At 40.2% G+C, this 18,853-nt stretch overlaps 1 protein-coding gene across 3 annotated transcripts in view; it reads left to right on the top strand.

Moving 5' to 3' along the window:
* The first annotated feature begins 11,157 nt into the window (after positions 1–11,157).
* The window catches only part of MACC1 (MET transcriptional regulator MACC1), a 44,330-nt gene continuing 36,634 nt past the window's right edge, over positions 11,158–18,853 (top strand). For all 3 annotated transcript variants that reach the window (XM_042476980.1, XM_042476981.1, XM_042476982.1), the window contains exon 1: positions 11,158–11,445. The gene's annotated coding sequence lies outside the window, so the exon portion shown is untranslated. The remainder of the gene's footprint in view (positions 11,446–18,853) is intronic.

Here is an 18,853-nt window from a genome sequence, read left to right as displayed (position 1 = left end):
GGATTACTTTGGAAGTGTGCTGTTTAAATGACGCATGCGTCCTAACAGCTGGAAGCCACGCCAAAGCCATGCTCCAGTCCTAAGGGCTGGAGCACAGCTTTGGCACAGCTTCTGGCCTCTTAAGATGAGTATGTCATTTAAACAGCATACCTCCAAAGTGACCCGAAGCAGCTTTATTTTGGCCTGTCTGTTTGGGCCCTAATGCTACTTTAACATCTATGACAATATCCTATGATATCCTGAGATTTGTATTTAGAAAGGGGCATTTAATTCTCTGCCACAATGTCTAATCAGATTATAAACCCCAGGATTCCATAGGATGCAGCCATGGTAGTTGGAGTCATAGTTGGGGATGTAGCTAGGATTTTAGGAAGGGGGGGGTCCAGACTAAGTGTCACCATTATAGGTGGGGCTTGGGTGTGGCGGCACAGCAGCACACACCATTCATTTTTCTAATGGAAAGGGGGTTCTGGACCCCAAGAACCCCTCCCCCCTTGGCTACATCCATGGAGATTACCGCACTACGTTCTGAGAACGTTCTCAGAACGTGATGAGAACGGAACACATTTAAGAATACCGCACGTATGTGTTCCAATCGGGTTCTGAGAACGTTCTAAATGTGTTCTACATGTGTTCCAGGAGGGTACAGATTGAATGTGTTCCCAGAGAGCTGTAATGTGATGAGAACGTTCCAACAGAGGTCTGTGCGGTATTCTTATCCGTTCTCAAATCCGTTCTCTCATTCCTCCGTCTCCTGATTGGCTGAAAGAATGACAGGCAGGGAGGCAGGCAGGCGAGCGACTGCAGTGAGGGAAGGTGTGTGTGTGTGTGTGTGTGTGAGAGAGAGAGAGAGAGAGAGAGAGCGAGAGAGAGGGGGGGAAAGAAGGAGGGAGGGAAGGAAGGAAAAAGGGAGGAAAGGTGGGACAAGGAAGAGAAGAGGAAAGCAGGGAAAGAGAGAGAAAGAGAGAGGGAAAGAGGAGACCAAAGCAGAGAGCAAGAGGGAGAGGGTCTGGCTGCTTCTGCGGGGGCCTCTAGTGTCATGTCCAGTGGGGCTGCTTCTGCGGGGGCCTCTAGTGTCATGTCCAGTGGGGCTCCTGTGCTGTCACAATGCAGGAGGCAGGGATGCCCAGGACCTTCTCCTCCTTCCCTCCAGGAGGGAACCCACAAAAGCTCCTCTGTTTGGAGCACCACACAAAAGCAAGCAAACAACTCCCAGAATTCCATAGCAAAGAGCCAGACAAGAGTTAAAGCGGGGAGGTAAGCTCACAACCTGAAGGCACACATTACATGCACACACACAGGAGCAAAAGGGTGTCAAGCTGCCAAAAAGGGAAAATGGGATGACAGCAGAGGACTCTTCTTTTCTAACCGGTTTAAAGAGCTGCAGTGGCTGCCGTGGCTCTACCCTTGGTCCAGTCCCCTTCCTTTCCCTCCGCTTGAAGGGACCTCCGTGGAGCTCCCTTAAAGCCCAGGCTGCCAAGGAGGGGACTCTGCCCTTGGCCCATCAAGTTACATAGGTTTTATCCTATTTTCTTCAAACATATGCCAGCATATGAAGCCCCAACGTTTTATAGGGGCTTGCCTTCCTTCCCTCCCAAGAGAATCCTCGGACTCCCTTCGGAGGGAAGACAAGCTGGGGGGGGGGGGCTTGTCTTCCTTCCCTCCCAAGGGAATCTTCAGAGGGAAGACTTCTCAGTGAGGCTGAGAAGCACTCTCCCAGCCAGAGTCCCTAGGCTTACTGAAATCCCCCACCTCCCTTCCCCATAGAAATCAATCCAAAAACTGAGTTTAAAAGGAGCAGAGGCGAGCCCTTTGGGTCTGCATCTGGGAGAGATTTTAAACTCCGTTTTTGGATTGATTCCTATGGGGAAAGAGGAGAGAGAGAGAGATGGCAGGACATCCCCATAGCCAAGCAACCTCTGCCTCCCCAGATGAAGACCCATAGGGCTTTCTGCTCCTTTTAAACTCTGTTTTTGGATTGATTCCTATGGGGAAGGGAGGTGAGGGATTTCAGTAAGCCAAGGGACTCAAGAGAGGCGAGCTCCATGCCCCAAGCCTCCCTTTTTCCTCTTTCCTGGGAGCAGCGCCTCTCCCGAGCCGTCCAGCCACTGAGTGGCAACGTCATCAGTACACAGCCCACAAAACGTAATACAGTGGTACCCCGGGTTACGAATTTAATTCGTTCCGCGGCGCCGTTCGTAACCCGAAAGATTTCGCAACCCGAAAAAGCCATAGCCGCTAGCGCTGGAAAGCCGCGATTTCGTGCGAAAAAGCGCCGAAAAGCACCAAAAAATTTTTTGTAAGCCGAAAAAAACCCCGTAACCCAAAACAGTTTTTTCCTATCTAATTTTTTCGTATCCCGGAAATTTCGTAACGCGGTCATTTCGTATCCCGGGGTACCACTGTACAGCAAACTGTTCTGAGAACGGTTTCAAGAAAAAGGAAGCGCTGTGCGGTAAAATGCGTTCCAGTCACGTTCTGATCACGTTCCAGTTTACTCAGTGCGATAATATCCGTTCCAGGAACGTTCTCATCACGTTACGTGCAGAACGTTCTGAGAACGATATGCGGTAATCTCCCATGTCATAGTACTATACAGTACATCAGTGTGAAAGGTCCCCTGGTCATGACAATGGGAGATAGCATGCCTGGGCTGATAGACTTAGAGCTTTACTGCACTTCTCCATAACCAATGGGTTTTCATGTCTGAATCCTTATTCAGACATGGAAACCCATTGGTTGGCCTCTGACAAGTCACACTCTCTCAGCCTCAGAGAAGGGCAAAAGCAAACCAGTTCTGAACAAATCTTGCCAAGAAAATCCCATTATAAGTTTCTATCACAGGATTTTCTTGGCAAGATTTGTTCAGAGCCAGTTTGCTTTTGCCCTTCTCTGAGGCTGAGAGAGTGTGACTGGCCCAAGATCACCCAGTGGGTTTCCTTGTCTAAATGAGGATTCAAATCCTGGTCTCCAGAGTCATAGATCAATGCTCAAAGTACTACACCACAATGGATTATTCAGGTATGACCTAAGTAGTAGTCCTTTGGGCAATTGGGGTGTCATGGATGGGTGTCCACAACTGACATACCACCACAACAACAATATACCTGAATTCTTTTTCAGTGCCAGATGACGTTTTTCATTATCTCCATTTCCATTGCTGTCTTTGAATTATTTCCATGCAATGCTTTTTAATTACCCCTCTATCCCCCTTTTTTGATTCTGCAGGTTTGTGTTTAAAACAACAGCAATGTGTCATTGTATAATGGCATGTAATGTTTTTTCTTATAAATTGTCCTGGAAATACTAATATATAAAAGTCTTTTAATGGGATTTGTGTGCTGTAGTTTTACTGTTATTGTTTTGTTATCTAAAATGTTTTACACTGTTTTAATATGAAAATTTACATATCTGTGTGTGTTTTAAAAGTTATCCTTTGATTTTAAGATATACAGTATTTTATTTTAATTCACCTGGTGTCCCATTTCTCAAGTTGGTATATACATTAAGAAGGAAAGAAATAACTCCTGCTGATCCCAAATCTAACAGCAGGATGTGAAGTCGAAAGCTTTCATGGCTGGCTTCCATAGTTTTTTATTGGTTTTTTGAGTTATGTGGCCATGTTCTAGAAGAGTTTATTCCTGATGCTGGTAACTTGATCCTCTACAAATGTGTTTGGATTACAACTCCCATCATCACTGACCACTGGCTGTAGTGACAAGGGCTAATGAAAGCTGATATATAACACCATTTGGAGGAACACAAACTGTGCACCCATGCTCTACTGTTTTCAGGGCTGAACGTGTGAACTACATCATTCTGTAGTTTTCTCAACAGCATGGCAGCTATTTATGCATTTCATTATACATGCTGTTATCAAATGAACCATTTTTCTGCCCACTGTCATTGTAAATTTAGCACTACATTTCAAAATGACCCAATTCAAGCTGAATAAATTTTTGTCTTATATAATTACTTAACCTGTTCAAAAACAACTACAGTCAAAAGTGCTAACATTCTTTTCTTTTCTTTTTAGAATTTAAGGCTATTACTGAAAGACATAATTAATACAATCACTGCCATGATTAATATTAATAATTTGACACTAGGGAGAGATAATAAGAAATTTAAAGATGGAAATATATTGACTGAAGCAAATTGTGTGACATCAAAGCACTCAACCCCAGCTTTGTTCTATAATTTAACACTCGTTTTGCATTTCACCATACATTTCCCCCATATTTAAGAGTTTGCTTTTAACTAGAGTGAGAATATATATGAAAGTTTATTACCTTATGCTACTAGGTTTGAAAATGAGCCTATATTTTAAAAAAATATTCTAATTCTGGTTTCAGACTTGAATTGATTCCAGGTACACTATGAAATTCATGGGTTCACCAGAAGTCAAGGGTGACTTGAAGGCACATACACAGAGGACACTGAGTACTATATAGAGAACCCCTATTCACACCACAATACCCATTGCAGATATTTTGCTGCCTGAGGTGAAGCAGTGAACAATGCCTCGCGTAACACAAGTGAAGATGCATTAGAGCCAAAGCCACCCAAGTGGGCCACCGGAGGCAGTGGCTTGAATCCTCTTTGGCAGTCCCAGTTAGATCTATTAGATCAAATGGATCTATCTATCATTCAGTCAACATTCAACAATTAATTAGATGGGTACTCTAGCTGAATCGATTCCAACATGATTTGGGGCAGCATACCTCATTACTCTCAATCTCTGGAAGTTTAGAAAAAAGACGCAAAAAATTAAAAAATCAATAATTAAACAATTTGTTGCTTTTTAAAAATCTTGAAAGTCTGCCTGACTTTCCTGAATTTGGACTGACCCTAAAATGCAGTACAGGAGCTCTGAGGAGGATGAACTGAAAATCAGTGCCTTGATCAGAAAGGTCCAACTGCCTTAGGATTACTATTTTGTATTGTTTTGCTCCATCTCAACTGATTTATAATGATGATTTTCAATTATTACTTTTACTGTATAGTCTATTTTTGTTGTAAGTAAAGTAAAATAATTATTACTTTTATTGTATATTCTATTATATGACCATACCTCAAGGGCCTAAATTCCCTAAAGGCACTGGATCCTGTCTGATCTTGGAAACTAAGCAGAGTCAGCCCTAGTTGTTGGACACATCCAACAAATACTAGATGCTGTAGGCTGTATTTCAGTGGAAAGAACTGGCAAAACTGCCTCTGAGTACTGCTTGCCTATGAAAACCCTATGAAATTAGTGGAATCACCATAAGTCAATAGGTGACTTGAAGGGACGCACACAGGCACACACGCTGTGTACCGCCATAGTGTCTGCAAAGATGGATAGTAATTTTATTGTATTTAAATAGTGTCTGCAAGGATGGATAGTAATTTTATTGTATTGAAATAAAGAAATGAAACAAGAATTATTCTTGAAAACTGGATGCTTCACCCACAGTAGCTGTTGCAAGAAATCATGTTATTTTACGAAGCCATCACATGAAATCAGACAAGGAAAGAAGATTATCATCTTATGAATGCCTACTTACATATAGTACATACTGAAACGAGTTTCCAATTAGTAATCATTGCACCTCAGATTAAACCCATTGGGTATGATACCACCACTGCTCCAGCAAGAACACATCATTGATCAAGATCTTCAGGAGGCATGGTGATCAACAATGAGCTTCTTGCTACAACAGCTCCAACTTGTGGCCTTATTTTGAAACTGTGGAATTGATCAAGTTCAAGGAAATGGGCAAATTCTGGATGTTATCAGAAGAGGCTGATGTTTTCAGTGTGACTTATCCATCTTTGTAAAGTCGAAGGCTTTCATGGCCAGCATCCATAGTTTTTTGTGGGTTTTTCGGGCTATGTGGCCATGTTCTAGCAGAGTTTCTTTCTGACGTTTCGCCAGCATCTGTGGCTGGCATCTTCAGAGAAATTATCCATCTTTCTCTCGAATAATCTTTCCTGATCATCATCAGCACAGCTCCCAACATACATGAAATTAGGATTTTTGGCCCAATTGGCACCAACTGTTTATTTGTCATTTCAATTACCATTCCATTAGTTTGGAGGGAGCCTTCTGGAGCACATTGTAATCCAGTTTTGTCTTCATCATCCTAACTCCAGATAATTTATGAACAAGTAAAAAGCACTACTCCGAGTACAGATCATTAGGAAATTCCAGTTCTTATGTTTAACCTTCCATTCTGAGAATTAGGTAGTCCCACTGCCTACTTTCAGATTTTCGCTGGCAATACAGCTGAAGGCATGCTGTTGTTCCATGCTTTTTGTTATCCCACAACAGTCAGGTTTAACCAGGAGTCCTTCATGAGGGACTCTGTCAAAAAGTTTTTAAAAGTTCATTGATACAACAAGCACATTTAGAAGTTGTGGCAAGGCTGGGATCCATAGGAAGTATGACTCAATGGCTCCACTTTCTGACTTTGCCATTTGCAGTAGAAACAGCTGAGCAACCCATGGATTTGAGTTTTTATTTAACTTTAATTTACAGTCAAAATAATATACAAACAAATATAAAGATACAGAAGCCAAAAAAAGTGCTGAAATGGGAAGAAGTTAAAAAAAAGAAAAAACCACACATACAACTAATAACATTCATGTAGGCCAAACGTACACCACCATTTTCCAGCAACATTCAACTAACTTCAATCCTTTCAGTCCTATTTCCCTTCTTAACAACACAGAGTATACCTGCTAAAATAAATGAAAATCAAAGACACTATTTCTGATTGCCAGAAATAGAAATGCAAGGAAATTTAAAAATGAACAAAGGAAAATATATTCATCTTTTATAATTTTTTTTTTGGGGGGGGGGGGGGGTGCAGGTAGCCACATTAAATGTGTTGTAGCAAATTCATCAAAGACTAGGTAGGAGACCTTTCATTACATAATTAAAGCACTATGATTCCACTTGAACTGCTGTGGGATCGTCCTATCGAATCTTAGGATCTGCAGTTTAGGGAGGGTTGTTTGAAATCATCAGCCAAAGAGCTCTAGTTTCCCACACAAGTAAAAGCCCAAGATTCCACAGTATCTCCTAAGCGGTTAGTGGAACCAAATTGCTATAACTGTATCGTATTAAGATACCAATGAGTTCTGTATTTGTGTTTTTGCCATTTAACCATGTCAAAAGATCAAGGGCTATTTCACACCACAGTTATAACACTATGGTGTGGTACAACCTCCCGGTGCCTGTTTTTCTGCAGGAGGGAAGCTGCTGGCGGAAAAAGAACCTGCGAAAAGCAGGTTCTTCTCAAGCTGTGGTGGCAGTGTAACGAGTGCGCCACTGACACGCTTGTTACATAACCGCTGCATGGTGCTGTGTGGATGCCACACAGCACTTACGTAACAATGGCGGCCACCATTTTTACGCCCTCGTCACGTGCGAGGGTTGTGAGGCATGTGGCACTCCACCCCCAGGCAACCCTAGCATGTGACGAGGACATCAGAAAGGCCCGTTTGTACTGGGCCTATAATTCCACTTTATCTGCTATGCTGCATCTTATGAAATCATGGAGCTTGGGTGAGACACAAATTCTCTGGCAGAAAATTCTAAATAACCTTAAATTTCAAATCCTAGGACTCCATGAGATGCAGCCATGGCACTTAAAGTGGGATCATTGTGCTATAATTATATAGTGTGAAAGGACCCTTAGAAGAATGCTATCAGATCCATAGAAGTAAATGTGATTGGCCTTTATTTGGAAGGGGCAGTAGTTCAGTGGTAACAACATCTAACTTGCCAGGTCCAATTATAGTAACAAATTGAAAAGAATTTCAAGTGGAAGGTCTGGAAAGTACGCTTACCAGTTCGAATTGACCACATTAGGTTAGACCGTTAGACTGACACTTTAACATAGCATTAAATGGTGTCATATGCTCAAGTATGTGCTATCTGTTGTGAATCTTGGATGCCGTCAAAGCCCTCTTTTGTTTTGTTTGTAGCTGAAACTTCACCTTTTTTTTGTCAAGGTGACTACACCTTTCTAATTATTAAGTTCTAACCTCAAGCCACCTGACAATGGTGATGTAACAGCCACAATCAGCTCTATTGTCCTAAGAATAAAAATGTAGAAAGAATCTTTCTAAATGAATCATCAGACTACTGTGATTGCTTTGATCTGCCTGTATGGCATGTGGATACCTCTACATACAACTCCTCCAATAAATCAATTCAAACATATAAAAATGCTTATTAGCCAACGCTGCAGATTGCAGTCCCAAAAACTACAAATGCCACTGATTTCAATGTGGGTATCTTGTGGACAGGGGCTCTTAATGGTTTCAGTCACTTTGAAAGCATGCAATCAACTAGAATTCAAAATAAAGTTTGAGGGAATCCTCTCTCAGCTCTTTCAGCACATTGCCACTGTGTTTTAAAATTATCACATCCCAAAATTTACCATGCATTCTAATTTAACTTGCATTAGGGAAAAAGACTAGCATAACAAGTGAACACAAGAAATCAATTAAAAGCTAATACAAGAAACTAACCCATATTTAATGCCCAGAGGGGCTTCCAGTCAGCTTGGCACTTTTGTAAAACCAGTTCAAATGTTACACAGTAGCTTCTAGAAAACAGTTCCTTGAAGAATCACATCTAGCCTAGATGATCTAGGCAGGGCCTGGAAAAGTTATATTTTGGGATTGTCATGCCCAGAATCTCTAAAATAGCATCAGGATTCTGGAAACTAGAGTACAGAGCAGAATTTTACAAATTCTGCATCTAGGGTGAAATCACAGCAGAGAGAAGCAATGACTGGGTTTACAGTGAGCAGACTCTGATGACCAAAGAAAACATTGCTGGGGGAAGAAAAAGTGATTCTTAGGAAAACAAAGATTTAATCTACATTATATAATTTTTGTTAATATGCTGCAACTGTAAACTGGGGCAGGCTGGGATTAAAAGGCATTTAATGGGAGTATTTAGGAGATATGTACAGTAGGCATTTAATGGGAGTATTTAGGAGATATGTACTATTACTCCAGAAGACCAGGGTTTTTAAGTCCCTGCTGAATCCTTGAAAGCCAATAGGGTTGGATCTATACTAGTGAAAAAATAATTTTGATCAGCTCCACTCTTGTTAGTACACAGAATGCAAGCCCCTTTTCAACCCAAGCTTGCATTAAATGTTATCTTTAAACTGATATTAGTTGCACCTTTTTTACTTCATCTTTTTCTGTGTAACTCCAATTTACTCCTTTTATTTCACTGGTGTGCTTCCTTCAAGGCAATTCTTTTGTAATTTTTTCTGTGCTTCCTCCTCATATGCTAATATTTCCAGCCGCACTCCTCCATATGCTTCCATTTTCCCGAGTGTACTGTTTCCTTCTGGTTCTATTCCCACATTGTCCTCTGTAAGTAACCATCCCCTGGTTTAGCTCAGCGCCAATGCAAAACAGTAGCAATCCACAGGAACTGAAAACTGTTCAGCAACACTGTTGAATTACAAGGTATGGCATAAGCCCCAACTTCCTTCTACTTCAGGAAAATGTGCAAAAGGTAAATTCTTCTTTGGTGGATTTTAGCCTCTTAGCCACATAAATTAAAGAATGCTTTGCATTCTTTATTGCACTCAAGGAAAAATGGAAGGGCTTTTCCACTACTTGAAATGTCAGGCAGAGGTGAGGCTAGAGGAGCTGGCAAAAAATGTGGAAAATGGCAGTAAGATGGTGGTTCTCAAACTTCTTACCCCCATGACCTCCTGCATCATGGAGACGTCGCACCTCCACTTGATGTAATCAATGAATAAAAATATTCTGTTTGTTTAGTGTACATAATTTTGGTAGCACATTTATGTATATTCATATTTTAACATTTTATTATTATACACTGCAGACATACTTTACCATTAGGTTTATTATTATTATTATTATTATTATTTATTTATTTATTTATTTCCTTATATCCCACCATTCTTCCGATATAGGTACTCAAGGCAGCGAACAACAAGTATAAAACAATATAATTGAAAAACACAGTGCAACAATATTAAAATATAGAAATATAAAAATAAAAAAACACAATTAAACAATTTTATGAGTTAAAACAGTTATAATTTAAAATAAAATTTAAAAAGCTAAAGACCTTGTATAACTACATATCCCAGGACTCCATAGATTGGAGAGACAGCATTTAAAGTGGTCTCACACTGCATTATTTCTACAGTGTAGTCCTCAAACTGTGCTCTTTAAGGGTTTTTGGACTCCAGATCCCAGCATCCCAGACTATTGGCCAACAGGGCTGAGGCTTCTGGGAGCTGAAGTTCAAAATCTCTTAAAGGACACAGTTTGGGGACGATTAGTGTGGATGATGCTTCGATGCACCCTCAGAAGTGGAATTACTAGATTTTATCTTTTTGTTGTTTAATTTAATTGTATTTTATTGTGGGTGGGAAGGTTGGGAAGGTTTGGGATACAATTGACAATGAGACATTTATTGTATGCTTATTGTATTTTATGTTATGTTTTATTGCTAGTCGCTTTGATCTTTTTGGAGAAGTGGGATACAAATAATAATAATTATTATTGTTGTTGTTGTTCCCCACTCAGATAGTCATGCTTATCTATTCTCTTCCCAGCTGACACTCAAACAATGATTCCCAAACTTTGATCCTCCAGATCAGTGGTCCCCAAAATATGCCCTTTAAGGGCTTTTGGACTTCAACTCCCAAAATCCCAGGCTATTGGCCAACATGGCTGAGGCTTCTGGGAGCTGAAGTCCAAAATCTCTTCGAAAAGGGCACAGTCTGTGGACCAGTGCTCCAGATGTTTTGGACTTCAGCTCCCAGAATTCCTGACTATTGGCCAAGTTGGCTGTGGCTTCTGGGAAGTGAAGTCCAAAACACTTGGAGGGCCAAAGTTTGGGAACCACTGACCTAAAACATTGGTGCCAGCCCCAGACACAGTTTTTTTTTAAAATAAGTGTATTCCAGCCATTCTGGAAAAAGTGGAATATTAGACACCCAGCCCCTGGTTTAGACTTTGTGGTTCTCCTCCATCCCTTCAGAGTTCAAGGCTCAGGCAGCTCTAAGGCGGCCAAGACAAACAAAGGCAAGCAAAACAAAACAGAAGGGCTACACTCCTTCCCCACCTCCTCCTCACCCCCGCCCTAAGGCGAAACTGCAGGGCCCAGACGGGTTCTCCTGGTTTCAGGTAGACGCCCAGGTGAGCCGAGGGGACCTATGGGTAATGTAGTTCAGTCTTGGGCCAGTGGCACGTTCCATGGGCGCTGGGAAATAGGGCTGGGACTCAGAGTCCCACAAAGCCTTGCGGCCACCCACACAAAAAAGGTATGTCTGCTTCCAATTAGAGAGGCAACCTGTTCGCAGGTTTGGAGCCCTCCATAAAGAAGTTCTCCAAAGCCATGCCTTCATGTACCTGAACTGTGGGAGATTTTGGAGCGGGAATAAAAAGGTAAGTTGGCCTTCCAAGTCTATGTTTGTCTGCAGGTAGATTTAGGAATGGGTGAGAGGCATCTGAGGACAGGGAAGGAAATCTTTTGGATGTTCCTGTTCTTAAAATGGTGACTTGTGGTTTGAGGTGCAAGTTTGGCTTTGGCAAAAACCTAGCTTCCAGCTTTCACTCTGATCCAGGTTTCCTCTTTGAAGGGCTGAGGACAAGCAGAGTCCCAAACTGGATTTGTCTATTAATTTTTTCCAAAAACGAAATCTGTTTTTAGCAGTGCTTTGAGGATGGATACACACACACACACAGTGTGTATATATATACACACACACACACACACACACACACACACACACAGTGTATATATATTGTGTATATGAGTTGTTATGTGCCTTTTAAGTGATTTCTGATTTATGGCAATCGTAAGGTGAACTACCAGTGGAGTTTGCTTAGCAGAATTTGTTTGGAGGAGTTTTGCTATATATATAAATACACACAGAGTGTGTGTAAGCACGCGTGCGCGCACGCACAATGTAGGGGTGTGTGTGTGTGTGTGTGTGTGTGTGTATATATGTATATATATATGACAGTTTTGCCATATATATATATATATATATATATATATATACACTCACACAGTGTAGGAGTGTGTGTGTGTATATATAGATATATATACTGGATAGTTCAACCAGAAACTTCTGAATAAGAGAATAAGAGCAACAAGAATAAGGATAATAAGAGACCACTGAACCAGAGAAGCTTTGCATTCTCACAAATTTGAAATTTGAGGCCAGAGTCTATAGGATCTCCTTCTGCCTCCGACATGTTTATAAAAAGATTTCCACAAGGTTGGGTTCATACATATAAAAAGTTTTTCTCAAGCACATTTTTGTTGTTAGGTGCCTTTAAGTGATTTCTGACTTACTACAACCCTATTCATTCATTTACGGTACTTATACTCTGCCCTTCAGCCCTAAAGGCGCTCAGAATGGCTTACAGATAGTTATTAAGATGAACTATCACTGGAGTTTGCTTAGCCAAATTTGTTTGGAGGAGCTTTGCCATTGCCTTCCTGGAGTCTCCTTTGGAGGTTTTTAAAGGAAGGCTGGATGGCTATCTGTCAGGGGTTCTTTGAGTGAGTATTCCTGCATTGCAGGGGGTTGGACTGGGTGGCCCTGGAGGTCTCTTCCAACTCTATGATTCTACCATTCCTCTGAGGCTGAGAGAGTGTAACATGCCCAAGATCACACAGTGGGTTTCCATGGCCAAATGGGGATTTGAACCCTGGTCCCCAATGTGTCCTCAAACACTCAAACAACTAGACCACAGTGGCTCAAAGCACCGTTTACTAAAAACTTAGTGTTTCTTTAGGTTACTATTTTAGGCTACTGTTTTCTGTATGTTTCTTCTTGGGGTGGCTCTTGCCCACCAAGAGACCTTTTCGCACTACACATCATGTATTAGCCCACCACTCTGTCCTCGTTATATTTTTATTGTCTTAATATATTAATATTAACAGATTTTAATCTCCAATATGAATTGTATCATGTTTAATCGTGTTTTAAGGGGGGATTTGAGATATAATATTGAATGTGGATATTTTAATGTGTTGTGAGCCGCTTTGATTGTCCCATCACAGAAAAGCGGGATAAAAATAAATGTCTTATTATTTATTTATTATTATTTATAGCACTAGCATTCCACTTTAAGTGCTAGGGTTCTATTCAGTGGAATCCTGGAATTTGCTAGGGAAGAATATTTACAGTTCTCAACCACAGAGCTCTAGTGCCTCATCAAACTACAAATCCCAGGATTTCATAGGATACTTTCATAGCAGTGGAAGTATAGTGCTATAGTTGTGGAGTACGAAAAGACCCTAAGTGGTTTCAGACAGTCAGTGCTCTTCATAGGCCTAAGTGAGTGATTTCTTGGGCTAAGCTGCAAATCCAGATGAGAACCTCAGTCTAAAAAGCATAAGGTGCAATATCAAATGTGTGTTTGTATATACCTTAAAGTCTCATGTTGATTTATGGTGACCCCAATTAATTTCAGAGGATTTTTTAAAATTTTATTAATTTTATTACAAATATTTCAAATACAGAGGATTTTTTGGGGACAAGGAATACATTCATGCTCAGCTTTCTAATCTAGGACTGGCATTGAGAGATCCAGGCTCAAATCCATATTTGCTCATAAAAAGAAGGGAGCTGGAGTGGGGTGGAAGAGAAGGTAGCAGCACCTTTAAGACTTTATTGCTCTGTACTACATCCAAAGAAGTGTGTTTATATCCATAAAAGTACATGCAGAAATAAAAACCAGTTTATCTTAATTGTGCTACCACATTCATTTCTCTCTCTCCCCCCCCCCCCCCTCTTTTCCTCCTTTTGCTACAGACTAACACAGCTAGTTTTTTGAAAACATTTACAATAATTGCCCATGGCATTTTTTCGGGTGATTTTGGATTGCTTCTCAACTCATAGCCTAACCCTATCTCTTTTGTGAAGATAAAATGTGTGGTGAAGTGGCAAGGATCGTGAAAAACATAAAGATACAAAATTATAATCAAACAGGGTCAGATTAGAATATGAAGCCAATCAGGAGAACTGAAGTGAGACATTTGGTTTGTATGGGTTATGTTGTGCTGTTTACCAGTGGCTGTACTTTCCTTAGCCATGTCTTACTACTCTATGGACTGTTTCGTTTTTCAAGGCAAATACATCCTATCCTTATTATAAGATTAGGTGCTCAGCCTTGAGCAAATAACAGTCTTAAATATTTTGTCTTGCACTTTAAATAATCCAAAAAGGAAATATTCAATTATGAATCTTACTGGTTACCAGTGGCTCTATCCACACTAGACAATTATTTCTGTTGGATACCACCCTAACTGTTATGGCTCCATCCAATGGTATCCTAGTATTTTGGTATGGGGAGGGACTTGTCACCCTTGGGAACTTTTTGGGGGCTTTATGGCTGCCCCAACGGTCAAACCTTGGTAATGGCCAGATGTCCACATATGAGACGCTTTCACACAAAGCAATTATAGTGCTAGATTCCACTTTAACTGCTATGATTCTCTCCTGTGATCTGTAGTTCAGGGAGGGATATTTAGAATTCTTAGCCAGAGTTCTCTAGTGCCTCCCTAAATGATAAATCCCATGATTCTACAGAATGCAATCATGCCAGTTGAAATGGAATCATAGTGTCATAATTGTGCATTGCAAAAGAATCCCTCATTTACAAAAAATAAAAAATAAGAACCCTATTCTCTGTTATTAAAGAGAATATGAGGGTCCTGCATCCTGTTTAAAAGCTGGATTGATGCTTTTGGTGGCTTTAAGAGAAGGTAATACACCACTTCTTTTATGATGAGATGAAGAGAGATTTAAGGAGTCCTGAGGCCTGCAAAAAAGCATATAGCTGTATAGCTACACTTTGTCTGCTTGTTTTTTTTAAGGCATGTCATATACAGTACAGCATTACTTAATACACTCATCCCTCCACATTTGCAGGAAACCCACGAATGTGAAAAAACTGCAAATAACAAAAACAACATGTTTTTACCTGAGAGAATACCTCTCTAGGAATTTCTGGGTCCTTCAGTGCAACTCTGTGGTCAACATCTGCCAGGCATTGATTATAGAATTGTGCTGAAGTTGCTACAAATGCCTAGTAGAGTGTTCTCTGTAGGAATCTCTAGGTCCTTCAGTGCGACGTTTGGTTAAAGTTGACCATAGAGTTGTGCTGGAGGACCTAAATATTCCTAGAGAGAACATATTAATAAAATCCATGAATAATCAAGTCCGCAAATGTCAAAGCTGCAAATGTGGAGGGACAAGTAATTGAGAGACATAGCCATGTTAGTCTGGAATATCAGCATGAAAGGATTTTTTAGCATCTTTGAAAATAACTGTGTGTGAAAGAAGTTGTAGCTTAAGCTTTTATAGACCTGGGGTTTGTGTATATGATTAAAATGCTCATTCAGATCGAATAGACTGCAATCCAACCACATGCAATTTGGAGGAATTCAGGTTTTTTGTGCCCCCCCCCTGCAGAAAACCTCTATAGACTCCACTAAAAATGCATTTGCTGTTTTTATCAGACTACCTGCGAGGATGTGCATTATTGAATGTTTGGCGATCCACCTGCTTTGCATGGCTCTGCGTTTTTGACAAAGGGAGGATGAATAGATGCAAATTTGAACAGGTAGATGAAAGCAGTTAAGTGTTGATATGAAGGTGTGAATATCCCCAGAAGTTTGCATAATACACTTACATGTAGACTAGCCCCTGGTCTGCCTTCTCAGATGCTTAGTTAGTAATATTAATGTAAACCTGCAGTTTCACCTAGAATATATGAGTTAACAAATTTGTTGGAAGGCAGGTGTGTGATTCATCAACCGAAAATAAATCTACATATTGTATTTCTAAAGCTTAATACTGTAACTCACAGGACCATTTGAGGCAGTGCACAGATTAAGAAACAAAAGCTGCATTTCTAAACATACTGACTTGGGGTAAGTTCCATTGGACATGAAAAGACTTGTTTTTGATGCTTAAGACTGTACTGGAAAGCTACCACTGTTAGAAGGAAGGATTTATTTTTTTCTCTTTCTGTTACACTAGTAACTGAACTACAGTTGGCCCTCCGTTTTTGCGGGGATCCGTTCCAGATCCCCCCCCCCATGAAATTCAAGCCCCATAGGCTTGAATGGGGCATGTGCCCACAAGTGCATGTGGAGCGTAGGGGCGTCCCCATTAAAAATAATGGAGGTCACCCCTCTGTGAATATTCAAGACCGTGGACCTCAAGTCTGCAAGAAAGAAGGGGCGACAGTAGTAACATCTGTTTGCTAATAACATCACAAACAAAAAAGATTTCTAAAAATGTTGTGTCCATTTAACTTCAGCCACACTAAATAAAACTTTCATTTCTTTTTAACAAGTGCAACATATTAGAGAGTTTTATCTAAGTTAAGGTGCATCTAATTATCATATAGCTTTAAACTGTTTGTAATTTAATTCCAAGAGTTATCAAAGTTGTACTCTTCTGGCCAATCTTTTGGGGAAAAGATAAATTTTATTTATTTTTATTTATTTATATGAGAGCTCCTGAGATGATGAAAAAATAAAAACTAATTAAAACAATACAGAAATGGAAACATATTAAAAGATATTAAAATACTCTTTAAAAACTCCTAAAAGCAGTCTAAAAACAAACTTAGAACACAGTTTTTAAACAGTTTAAACAATAATTTCAAACACTGAGTGTCATGCAAGACAGCATTGTTTTGGCTGCCTGCCGGGAGCTTAAAAGAGATGGGGCCAGCCTAGCTGTCTTGGGTAGGCGGTTCCACAGTTGAGGCATTGCTACAGAGAAAGCCCTATTACGTATTTCCTCTAACCTAAGTTCATGAGATGTTGGGACATACCACAGGGCCTCCTCTGATGATCTCAAACTTCTAGCAGGCTCATATGGGAGGATGCAATGTTTCAGGTGTTTTGTCCCCAAGCCATTCAGGGCTTTGTAGATCAACATTAGCACCTTGAATTGAGCTCATATGCAGACAGGAAGCCAGTTCAGTGTTATATGGTGTCTAAAATGCATGCCTGACCAGTCTGGCTGCTGCATTTTCCACATTATAAATGAATAAACTGGCAACATATTGACTTGGATATTAACAGTTGTTATAGTTTGGAACCCATCTTTCACACAGCTCTTTCCCCACCTGCAGTTCTCCTTTCTCCTGGCTCTTTTGTTAGCTAGTTGTATGATTTGGGAGACCTGCATGAACACTTATCAAATGTGGTGTAGGCTAGGGGATGTCATCAGAGAGGATAATTGGAAGTTGTGAACTCCCCCGTGTACAAGTAGAAATGCTTTATACTTTACTTCAGCCTTTTATCCCTTTTATGCCAACTCATTGAAATATAGAATCATAGAGCTATAATGCAACCCACTACCCAGCAGGAATACAGAACTAAAGCATTTCCAGAAGGTATCATCCAACCAGTTTAAAGAGCACCAAAAAAGACTCCACTGCATTCCAAGGCAGTCTACTCCATTGTCAAGTAGTTCTTACAGTCAAGAGGTTCTTCCTTAATATTTAAGTGGAATTCTTTTTTTGTCACATGAATCAGTTGGATCAAGTTCTAGCTTCTGGAACAGCAGAAGACAAGTTCACTCCATCTTTTTACAAGACATCTCTTCAAGTATTCAATTGTGGCCATTATATCACTTCTCCTTCTTTTCTTCTCCAAGCTAAACATATCCAGCTTCCTAAATTTTACCTCACAGGGCTTAGTTTCCAGAACTTTTACTTTCGTGACTGCTCTCAGAACACATGTTCTGTTTGTTAACAGTCTCTCTCTCTCTCTCTCTCTCTCTCTCTGTGTGTATATATATATAAAATTCAATATCTGGAGGTTAAAGTTTGTACAGCTAGCCTTCCCTATCCATAGATTTTTTATCCACAAAGTCAACCATCAGTGCTTGAAAATATTTTTAAAAATCTATACATTCCAAAAAGCAAACCTTGATTTTGCCATTTTGTATAAAGGACACTATTTGATTATGCCGTTGTATATAATAGGACTTGAGCATTCACAGATTTTGGTATCCACAGGGTGTCATAGAACCAAACCCCAGCAGATAGCAAGGGCCCACATATTAATATTTTCTTATGTCTCAGATTAATAAGTGATTTTGGAATTAATATGACCTATCCCAAATAAAAAATGTGTAACATTTTGTGCAACACCTCTCCCATTCCTTTGCTTATTGTATTTCTATTGGGCAAGGCATCCTAGATACTGTACGCATTGAGGTTAGCATATTGAAAGATGCCCTGGGCCATTTTCTAAAAACCAGGCCCACCTCTTTCCTCTGTGACTGAAGATAGTTTTGGATACTTTCTGCTTAGTTTTGCTGGGCATAAAAGAAGCCAGAGAACATAATGTCATATGGAGATAACAAGCAAAGGGATACAGCAATTTGCAGCCTTATGTATTTGTCTCTGGTTGAGAGCTTGTAGCAATGAATCCAATAATCCTCTGGTTGGTTGTGAAGCTTGGTTCGGGAACTGCCACAGCTCACTAGGGCCCTGGCAGGGCTTAGAACTCAGTTGAAGACTCCACCTGAGGCTTTATTAGACCTATTCTGAGAGGCAATAAAGCTTAATCTCATCTTGTTTTGCTAAATGCATTGTGATACGGATGTAGACTTGGTAAATTTTATTCTTGAAGGCAAGAACAAACAATTTTAGCATTTTCCTCCTACTGTGATGAAATTGTAAAAAGCTAGCCAGTTTTCTAAGCCTATCTGCAATTAAAGACTTATTATGTGTAAAATAAAGTGTAGGTGCAGTTGTGTAGAACACAAGTTTCCTTCATAGAAAATACTATTTTCTACCTAGAAAA

This window comes from Sceloporus undulatus, chromosome 6 (genome assembly GCF_019175285.1).
Source record: "Sceloporus undulatus isolate JIND9_A2432 ecotype Alabama chromosome 6, SceUnd_v1.1, whole genome shotgun sequence".
NCBI lineage: Eukaryota > Metazoa > Chordata > Lepidosauria > Squamata > Phrynosomatidae > Sceloporus > Sceloporus undulatus.
The sequence above is the reverse complement of the archived record's forward strand: the minus strand, read 5'-3'. Positions and strand labels throughout refer to the sequence as shown.